The following is an 11,155-nucleotide window of genomic DNA, read 5'->3' on the forward strand; positions in this document are numbered from 1 at the left end:
CATTTATATAGCGCCTTTATCCAAAGCGCTGTACAACTGATGCTTCTCCATTCACCCATTCATACACACACTCACACACTCACACACCGACGGTGATTGGCTGCCATGCAAGGCCCCGACCAGCTCGTCAGGAGCATTTGGGGGTTGGGTGTCTTGCTCAGGGACACTTCAACACAGCCCGGGCAGGGGATCGAACCGGCAACCCTCCGACTGCCAGACGACTGCTCTTACTGCCTGAGCCATGTCGCCCCACATTCACATAAACTAACAGAGCTGTGTGTGTCACACACCTTACAGCACAATAAAAAAAATTGACAGTGTTCCCCAAAATGTAAGTAGTCGGCCAAAAAGAAAAACTTTTTTTTTTTTTAATGCAATTTGGAGGCTTCTGGTGCATTTTAAAATGTTAAATTAATCCCTAATACATGCCTTTATTCTTACCGTAAGCATTTTGTTAAGTTTACATTTAAATATGCTGACATAACATACAATTTAATCTTGTACTGCCATTAAACAGAAATTTCTTCAGAAAATATGGTAATGATAACTCTTTACTTGACATAAAAGATAGATGCTTCGCTTTAATAATATTGAACGATAACTCTAATATGACGATATACAAATTAAACTATTAGGTTTATATATTCAGTAATCCATGTCAGACCCTGACTCTTCCCAGTCCGTGTGAAGAGTTACACACACACACAAATGCACATACCCCGTACACACACACACACACACACACACACATACACACACAAATGCACATACCCTGTACACACACACGACACACACACACACACACACACAAATGCACATACCCCGTACACACACACACACACACAAATGCACATACCCTGTACACACACACACATACACAAATGCACATACCCATACACACACACACACACACACACACACAAATGCACATACCCCGTATACACACACACACAAATGCACATACCCCGTACACACACACACACACACACACACACAAATGCACATACCCCGTACACACACACACAAATGCACATGCACTCACACAAACACAAAATCTCCTACACACATATGCATGTAAACTAACATACACAGACCCCCCTACACATACACACACTAACATACACATACGCACACACACACACACACACACACACACAGTACTGTGCAGAAGTCTTAGGCACCCTACACTTTATTATATATATTTGCTTTTTTTTTTTAGAACACAGTTTAAAGAACATCCAAATATTCATTTTCCAAAATAATTCATTTTAAAGACATTTCTGTATATAATTTTAAAAAGTAACAAATTACTCTAAGTAATTGACTACTTTTTACAAAAAAAACTTGATCAAGGCTATCTGAGATCAGAAGCAAGGTGTAGGAGCCATTTTCCATTCAAATGAGTTGAATGCGTGCTACAGGAGCACAGAGAACTTGGTTTCAATTTATTTCAATTTAAATGAATTCAAAGAATGTCATCAGTCTGTGCAAGAGCTGCTTGAGGGAGAAGAAAAAACAGCTGATAATGAGGACTGGTACCAACCAAGAATGCAAACCTTTGAAACATTTTATGTTACTGACGTAGGAGCATGGAGAACTGATCAATTCATGCAAGCACAAGCTGCACAAGCTGCAGTGTCTCATCTTGACAGCATATCTAATTCTGGTAAAGCAGAGCAATCACAGACTGTTGTAAGCCGTGTCTCCAGATCATCATCAGTGTCAAGCTGAGAAGGCAGCCCTACTGCAACGTACAGCTGCTCTGCAGAAAAAGCATGCTTTGGAAAGGGAAAGAATTGAGGTGCAAAATGCAATAGAAAGAGTCGAACTTGAAACAGAGCTGGCTGCAGCTCAGGCCAAAGTGCAAGTGTTAGAGTGCATTGATGTTGAGGCCACTAATTCTAAATTCACCTCAACAGAACTTTCAGAACTACCAGGAGATGGTATGAATGCTTATCTGGAGAGTCATTATGCAATAATTCATCCAGAACTCACACCAGTGCAATATGCCAAGATCTCTGTAGTTCCAAAAACACTGCTGCAAAGAGTTCTAACATGCTCAGGTTTTTCTGTCCTGAGAGGCTTCTGTGTCCCTTGGGGCGGTGGACTATATGATGACTTCTTTCCAGGTTCTTGCTGCCGTGCATGTCCACCAGAATGCCATCCTGGAGGAGGTTATATCCTCCTCTGGAGAGTGACCAGGTCTACAGATGTTTTTTGGTAGACCTTGATGTTCCTCGTCTCCCACAGGACCTGCGTCATGGTCTTGCATCCCCCCGGCAGACCATAGAGGATGCCCTCAGCCATCAGGGAGGACCTCGGCAGGAACCTGCTTTGGGAGACAGAGGAACAAACAAGGCCCCAGATCTGCCTGGCCACGGAGCACTCCCAGAGCAAGTGGTGGATGTGTTCTGAGTCAGTGCATCCGTGGGGGCAGCGTTCGGTCAGGGCTAAGTGCCGGCGATACATAAAAGCTCTTGTGGGGAGACACCTATGGGCTGTCATCCAGGCAATGTCTTTTTGCTTGTTTGTAAGACATTTGTGTGTTACATTTGCCCAGATGACTTGCGGGCCCAGGTCTGCCCCCCCCCTTGGGAACGTTACTATTTGGCCAGATCTTAAATGAGCCATAATCATTTTATAGCTCCACGAGATTAGGCCAGCCCTGGGCAGATCCATCCTGTAGGCAAAGTCCTTCAGGGCTTGGTAGATATAAGGGGGGTCCCAGCTATAGGGTGTGGTGAGGTCCAGCACACCCAAGCCCATTGCTCTAAGGAAGGGGGTGGCATAGTACCTGGCAAAGGTACCAGAGGCCTTACCCACCTTCCCTGCATTCTGGACAAGGGTGGCCAGACCCTGCACCATAATGACCCCCCGCCGCCCATTCCGCCCCCCCTTAAGGAGGGTGACGCGTTTTAGCTTTTCCATAGTGCTCCCCCAGACAAAGCGGAAAGCCATCCGGGTAATTCGCTTCCCGGTGGCTTTGTCTGGGGAAAACACCCTCCCCACATAGAGCAGAATGGGTAGGACAATTGCCTTCAGGACAAGGATCTTACCCGCCATGGTCAAGGGCCGTGCACTCCAGCTCCTGATTTTATTTTGGACGTGGCGGAGGGCTCCCTCCCAGCTGGTTCTCCCTCCTCCGTCAGCCTGGAAGGTCACCCCCAGGAGCTTTATGGTATTCCTACGCACAGGGAAGGAAACAATCAGCTCCTCACTCCAATTTGGAGACAGAAACAGTTCACTCTTGTCCCTGTTGACCAGGGCGCCAGTGGCCACACAGAAGTCGTCCAACACCTTGGTGGCACACACAAGCGATAGAACGACTATCTGTGGCGACGATGGCAATGTCGTCCATGTACGCCATCACCTTTAGCCGTTCCCCCCCCGCTCCAGGGAGTGGATAGCCCACCACCCCTGGATTGGCCCTGATGGCCTGGAGGAACGGTTCCAGGTAGATGACGTACAGGAGAGATGCTAGAGGGCACCCCTGCCTGACGCCAGACCTGACATCGAACGGGGCAGAGGGCTGTCGATTGACAACCACTCCGCCCGTTATGTCTGTCAGACAGATTTTTGTCCAGCGCAGGAGGCGGCCAGGAATGTTCATTTTCTCTAGCACTCTCTCCAAGCACACATGACTCACCCGGTCAAATGCCTTCTCTTGATCGAGACTGAAAAGGCACAAGGGGGACCTCCGCTCCCCGGAGTGGATGATTAGATCCCTCGCGAGGAGCAGGTTGTCATTTATGGACCTCCCCTGCACGCTGCAGGTCTGGTCCGGTCCGAACACCGATGTTATCAGGCCTTGGAACCTCCCCATCAGCGCCTTCGCCATGATCTTATAATCGACTGAGAGGAGGTTGATCGGCCGCCAGTTACGGAGGTCCTTCAGGTCCCCCTACTGTCTCAGTGAGGCGCCTAACCGCCCCTCCCTGTACGCAGCCCTTCCCCCACGTACTGTACTTCCCCCACATCCTCCTTCAGGAGATCCCAGTGAGCCTGGCAAAACTCAGCTGGGATTCCATCAGGGCCCGGAGCTTTGTGTGTATTCAGGGAGTGCACGGCCCTGGTGAGCTCCTCAGTGCTCAACTCCGCTTCCATCTGCTCATCTCCCAGGCGTCTGTCCAGGCAGCCCAGGAAGGTGTCCATGAGAGCCCCGTCTGAGGGCCTCTCGCTGTAAAGGCCCTCGTAGAACTCCCTGGACACCTCCCGGACCTCCGCCTCTTCAGACACCACCACACCTCTGCTGTTAAAGAGAGACAAGATGTTATTCGTCTTGGTCCGTGCCCTGCAGAAGAAGAACCGCATGCACTTCTCATCCTCCTGGAGGCCCTGGAGGAGCGGAAGGTCTGTTTCTTCCGCTCTTCCCGGTAGAGGGTGGTGAGGCTCTGCCGAGCTTGTGTGATTTTGCTGCTAACATCCAGGCCTTGGGACTGGAGGAGGCTTAGTCTTTGGAGGGCAGCATTGTGGCGTTCAACAACTGCCCTCCCTTCCTTCGCCTTCCTCTGCCCGACTGCCCGGAAGTAGCCCCGCACTCGCTCCTTCACCATCTCCCACCACTCCACCGGGGAGTCAAAGAGATGTTTCAGACTCACCCACTCCAGGTATCTTCTCGAGAAGGAGAGACGCACCTGGGGGTCTTGGAGATGGCTGATGTTCATTCGCCAGAGCCCCTTACCCACGGTTATCGATTTCTCCCAGACCAGGGACACGGTCACCATGTGGTGGTCCGAGAAGTGCACCGCCTTGGTGGAATAGCTGTGCACCCTCAGGCCTGGGGAGAGCAAAAACATGTCAATTCTGGATGAGGAGGAGCCAGAGGAACTCACAAACGTATGCTGGGGTGGAGAGGCACCCCCGGCGTAGCAGAGGGAGAAATCCTCGATGAGGGACCGCAGCAGGGTGCCGGAGTGATCCGGTCTTGGTTTGCTGCGGTCCTCATCTCTTAAGACACAGTTGAAATCTCCCCCTATGACGACGGGCATTGTAGTGTGTAATATGGGTTGTAATTTTGTGAAAAGGGAGACTCTCTCGGCCACACTGGTGGGGCCGTACACGTTGACGACCCTGAGTGGGGAACCCCCGACATCGAAATCAGTGACGAGGATTCGCCCACTCTCCACAATATTGCGTGCTGTTATTTTGACTAAGGGGTTCTTCGTCAACGTGCCGACCCCATCAGCTCTGGCGATGTTAGAGCCAGACCAGAGAGAGTCTCCCATTCTCCCATTCTCCCATTCCCCCCCACCCCCCCCCCAGAACGCCATCCAACTCCTGGTACGGAATGCCACATTCCTGGAGCAGGACGAGGGGATTTGGGAAAGAATGGAGAATACTGTTCAGCGTTTGTCTGGGTGTTTAATACTGCGAGTGTTGAGTGTTGTGAAGGTAATTGTATTTGTCATGAATGTTTTTATTTTTTTGTGTATCTGGTGGACCGGAGTTGTTACTAGTGATTTTATGGCACATTTGGTCTATTGTAGAAAAAATTGTATCTGGGTTATTATGGCGCCTACTCACCCCCTGACCATGTGTGTCCATGGGTCTTCCCTCCTGACTCCCTGGGAGGTTCCGTCCTGGAGAGGTGGGGGCAGATGTTCTTGCCCCAGGCTTCCCCCCAGCCCCTGGAGGGCCCTTTTCCAGAGTCTGGAGCGGGGCCGGCTGGTCCTTAGTGGGTCTGGGGTGAAAAGTGCTGGAGGTGTGGTGACCAGTTTGTCTCATTTTTGATGGTGGTGGGGTTGGTTTATTTGGGCGAGGTAGGGGATTTGGCCTGGCGGAGATTTGTGAGTTTTCTTTTAAATTCGTTGTAACGGCTCTTTTTGCTAGTTTCGTTTGGCGTATTATTGCTGGGTTTGTAGGCTGGGTGGGAAGATTATGAGTAACTGTTTTGGGTGAACGCATTCTTTTGCCCTTTTTTGAAGTTGCCTTCTGCCAGGATGTGATGGTGTCCTCGGAGTCTGTGGTTGAGGAGTCTGACTCCTCCACCATGATGAGGATGTCGGAGTCAGGCCCCTCTTTTACAATAGTGATTGGGGATAGGGTGATCAGGGGAACTGTGCTGTTAGGGATTCCAGGATTGGTGCTACAAGGGGGGTCACGGTGCTTGGGTGGATGTACTGTCAGGCTGTACGGGGATGGGAGTGAGTGTGCGTTCAATGATTGTTGGTGCAAGAGGGGTAGGGAGCGGGGGCGGGGGGGCAGTCAGTGATGGTAGAGGGGGCGCGGTGCTCCGGGCCCTGTTTGCGTACGAGAGGGGGCAATCACGGAAGAGATGCCCCCTCACCCCGCAGAGGTTAAAGGGATCACCTCCGAGATCCTGATTTAACTAGCCCATACCTGCCCAACCACGTACTCACATTGTGGTCCTGCACAGCTTCATTATAAAACTGTACAGTGACCACTTTGTTTTCCGTGTCGGACAGGGGCTCAACCTCAAAATTGCTGAGGGGGGCCTTGTCCTTCCCCTCTCTAAAGAGGTTCCATAACCTCTCCAGGACATTAGCATTTTTAAAGCTCATTTCAAAAATGTCTCAACGGCTGCACCACCTGCCCCTTGCTCCACCAGAGGACCCATACTACCGCTGCTGCCCCCTTCTCCACTGGGCAGGAGGGTCATGCGGACGGCGTGATGTCTTCTGACACCTGGCTGGACTCCTGTCGCCATCCTCCCTCTCACTCAGGCCGGACCTTTAGCCGTTGGGAGAAAAAGCAGACACAGCACTCAAGGATGTTGTCCCCAGGGGGCCGAAAAGCAAACACAGAAGGAGCTGATCTTTGGTGCAGTGGCACCTCCCTTCTTGTAGAAGACGCCAAGCGTTGGATCCAAGCAGGGATGGCAAAGCTGGATCTGGTTGGCGTCGTCTGGGTGAGGGAGGTCCTTGGTCCCCGTCTGCCTGCTCCTCAGCCTCGTCTTCGGGGACCCTCAGGTGGAGCTGCTGCAGAGCCTGGAAGACCAGAGGGAGAGCGCAGCAGGAATGGCGAAGGCCCAGCGAAGGAAAGCTGGCGGCGGCCTGGAGAGCAACCCTATCCGGGAGATCTCTCCGGGCAGCTCTGGAACTCCCCTCCGGTCCTCGGCAGAAAGGCGTTCCGCAGCAGTCGTGGCTCTTCCTCCGAATGGCTGGTGTGTTTCTATCGGGATGTGCGGTGTACCTACAGGTTCAAAGACAAAATAAAACCAGTCTACAATACAACTAATGTATTTTGATAACTCGAGAAATATACCTTACATTCCCAACAAAATAACACCGTGCCACTGTGTAGGCCATCCTGAGGATGTTAGGTTGAGTCTGTGGAAACTCATGCGAGTGTTCTGGAGAGGGGGAAGATCCCAGAACAATGGCGAGTGGCTGAAGGGGTGTGGATCCCGAAGGAGGAAAACTCCACCCAGCTAGACCAGTTCCGCATTATCTCCCTGCTGTGTGTCGAGGCGAAGGTCTTCTTCAGTGCCATTTCCAGACGGCTGAGCACCTACCTGGTAAAGAACACCTACATCGATACATCAGTCCAGAAGGGTGGCATTGCAGGAATGCCAGGCTGTATGGAACACACCGGTGTGGTGACACAGCTAATCCGGGAGGCCAGAGAGAACAAAGGCAATCTGTCAATGGTATGGCTCGACCTGGCGAATGCATTCGGCTCCAGCCGAACAAGCACAAGCTGGTCCAGTTCACTCTGATGAAATATCATGTTCCCAGCAGGTGTAGAGACCTCATCGCTGACTACTACAACAACTTCAGGATGAGGGTTTCTTCAGGAGCAACATCGTCATCTTGGCACAAGGTGGAGGTCGGCATTATCACAGGGTGCACTATCTCTGTGACGCTGTTCTCCCTTGCCATGAACATGCTCATCAAGTCTGCTGAGCCAGAGTGCAGAGGGCCCCATCAAAATCTGGTCAATGGCAGCCACCCATCAGGGCATTCATGGATGACCTCACAGTCACGACAGAATCAGTCCCAGGCTGCCGGTGGATTCTGCAGGGTCTCGTGAAGCTGTTGGAGTGGGCCCGGATGTGTTTTAAACGAGCCAAATCAAGATCCATGGTGCTGAAGAATGGGAGGGTGGAGGACAAGGTCCGGTTTAACATCTCAGGCAAAGCCATCCCTACCATCACAGAGAAGCCAGTCAAGAGCTTGGGAAAGATTTTTGACAGCTCTCTGAGAGACACATCATCAATTCAGTCCACCTGCACTGTTGGATGGCTGGCTGAAAACCGTGGACAAGTCAGGCCTTCCTGGGAAGTTTAAAGCCTGGGTGTACCAGCACGGCATTCTCCCCAGGATCCTGTGGCCCCTCCTTGTCTATGCCTTCCCAATCTCAGCGGTCGGGACCCTGGAGAGGAAGGTCAGCAAACACCTCCGAAGATGGCTTGGGTTACCAAAGAGCCTGAGCAGCATCGCTCTCTATGGGCGTAACAACAAGCTACAGCTGCCCTTTAGATCCTTGGAGGAGGAATTCAAGGTGACGAGAGCCAGAGAAGTGGTGCAGTACAGGGACTCGAGTGACCCAAAGGTGGCCAACGCTGGGATCCAAGTGAGGACTAGCAGGAAGTGGAGAGCAGAGGATGCTGTCCAAGAGGCAGAGGCCAGGCTACGTCACAGGAACCTTGTGGGAGTGGTCACATGGGGCCGAGCTGGGCTAGGGTCCTTCCCAACTCCTCAATTGAACACCAGGGGAAAGGAGAGGCGGTGCTTTGTCCAGGAGGAGGTGAGAGCAGCAGAGGAGGAGACAAGATCCTGCAGGGCAGTGAGGATGAAACAACAGGGAGCTTGGACAAGATGGGAGAATGCGATGGAGAGGAAAGTGACCTGGACTGAGCTCTGGAGAGCCGAGCCTCAACGCATCAAATTCCTCATCCAGGCAGTCTATGACGTGCTTCCAAGCCCGTCAAACCTGCACACATGGGGCTTAGCAGAGACATCAGCGTGCCCCTTGTGTTCCAAGCGAGGAACCCTAGAACACATCCTCAGCTGCTGTACCAGGGCACTTGGAGATGGAAGGTACCATTGGAGGCATGACCAAGTCCTTAAGACCATTGCTGAAGCCATCAGCGCTGGACTTCTGTGGGCAAAGCAGTTCCGACCCTCCAAGAGAACCATCGCCTTTGTCAGAGCTGGGGAGCAGGCAACTCCTGCGAGAAGAACATCTGCTGGCATCCTGACCTCTGCAAGAGACTGGCAGCTGCTGGTGGACCTCGAACGACAGCTGAAGTTCCCCAGCCACATTGCTGCTACCACCCTGCGGCCAGACATTGTCCTCGTGTCTGAGTCCACCAAGCAAGCGGTGATGCTGGAGCTGACGGTCCCATGGGAAGATCGCTTGGAAGAAGCCTTTGAGAGGAAACTCTCCAAGTACGCGGGACTGGTCAGTGATTGTCAGCAGGCTAGGTGGAGAGCAAGGTGTCTTCCGGTGGAGATCGGATGCAGGGGTTTCGCAGCCCGTTCTTTAGCCAGAGCCTTCAGTAGCTTAGGCATCGTGGGAGAGAGGAAGAGGAGAGCCATCCGCAGTACCACCGATGCGGCAGAGAGAGCCTCAAGATGGCTGTGGCTCAAAAGAGGAGAACCATGGAGTCATAGTAGCTAGCCATCTGGACACAAGCCGGGGTCTGATCAGCCCCGGTTGGGTCACCTGGAGGAGGGTGTATGATGTTGAAAGACCCGAAACACCTGATGATTCCAGGAACATCACTGAAGATGTGTCCAGAGGCATCAGTAGATGTATGTACACAACAGAGTTGCCACAATGCTAGCTATAAATAAATAAATAATCATTTGTTATTTAGCAGACGCTTTTATCCAAAGAGATCTACATGTCCTGATGTGTGTTTCTATCGCGATGTGTGTTGTACCTATAGGTTCAAAGACAAAATGAAACCGGAAACCAGTCTACAATACAACTAATGTATTTTGATAACTCGAGAAATATACTTGCCTTATGAAACTCAAAGTTACAAAATTCACCCAACTTTGCTGTTTCACGTTTTTTTTTTTTCTTCTTTATTCAAAATGACACCGTGCCACTGTGTAGGTCATTCTGAGGATGTTATGTCTAGTTGCTACAATGCAAGCGTGCTACCTAACAACAAAAAATAGCCACCAGAGGGAACTTTGTTTTCTTGTCGGCATTTCCAACGCGTGTTACCAAAATGAGGTCTGCCATGTGTCCACGTTTTGCCATTTATTTACATATGGATCAAACACTACCACATTACCAACACGACAGTCTCTTGCACCCACGGTTAAAAAACTGTGTGCTTCCTAATTACTAAGTCCCTCATTACCTACACCTGTGAACCCCTTTTGTCAGTGCACACCATGATTACCTGCTGCTTATGCCCCTAGTGTGCAGGTGGAGTAATGACAACATTCACATAACACACTCAACATATAGCAATACCCAAATTGGCTCCAACAGACCGGCCCCTAATTGTTACTGCAGATTTACATCAATTAACAATTATACACAACAATGGAGCCAATGAAAAACCCACAGAGCAAGTGCATGCCCCAAGTCAGCCATGTTCATGCATGTGTCAATACGAGTCCACCTGAGGTCAGAGGAACGCTTTCTGTAAGTCTCTATCAGTGTCTATTCAGCTTCTTGCAGAAGACAGATCTTTGTGTAAGCCAGTCATAAGTAACATTTGGTCTCATGCGCTGGTCAGCTTGCTGACTTCCCTCTCCTGGAGCATACATTGTTAGCCCCCACCATTGGCACACATGCCTGTGGGGGAGAGCTAGAGAAGGATTCTTAGAGGCGCCTTCTTGGGCCCTGGAGGCCCCCCTTTTCTCACATTTCTACAGGATTTGAGTACAGGAGTACTGGATATGGTATAAAGATGTTTCATGATAATCCCAGGTCAGAATATAGTGATGTTTGGTGTTATTCTGATTGGTTCAGTGCGACTGGTGTAATGGTCTAGTTTTTGTAACAGTCTACCTTTGATATCACAACCATTCAGGAAAACTGGGCAAAAGCTGTCTCTGTAGAAGCCATGTGTTTTAGCCCCCTGCCTGGTGGGCCTGGCTGTAAATTATAGATGGGTGACTCACTTTTAGGGTCAAGGCCTGGATTTAAGGAGATAAGGAGAAGAAACCAAACAGTCTGGGATGTCTCCTTTCCTTTCATTCACCCAAATCAGGTTTATCCAAAA

General features: G+C 50.7%; 1 pseudogene; it reads left to right on the plus strand.

Annotated features, from left to right (window-relative positions):
* The first annotated feature begins 5,508 nt into the window (after positions 1-5,508).
* LOC133141514 (uncharacterized) lies at positions 5,509-9,611 on the plus strand (annotated as a pseudogene).
* The last annotated feature ends 1,544 nt before the right edge of the window (positions 9,612-11,155 follow it).

Source organism: Conger conger, chromosome 12, assembly GCF_963514075.1.
Source record: "Conger conger chromosome 12, fConCon1.1, whole genome shotgun sequence".
Lineage (NCBI taxonomy): Eukaryota > Metazoa > Chordata > Actinopteri > Anguilliformes > Congridae > Conger > Conger conger.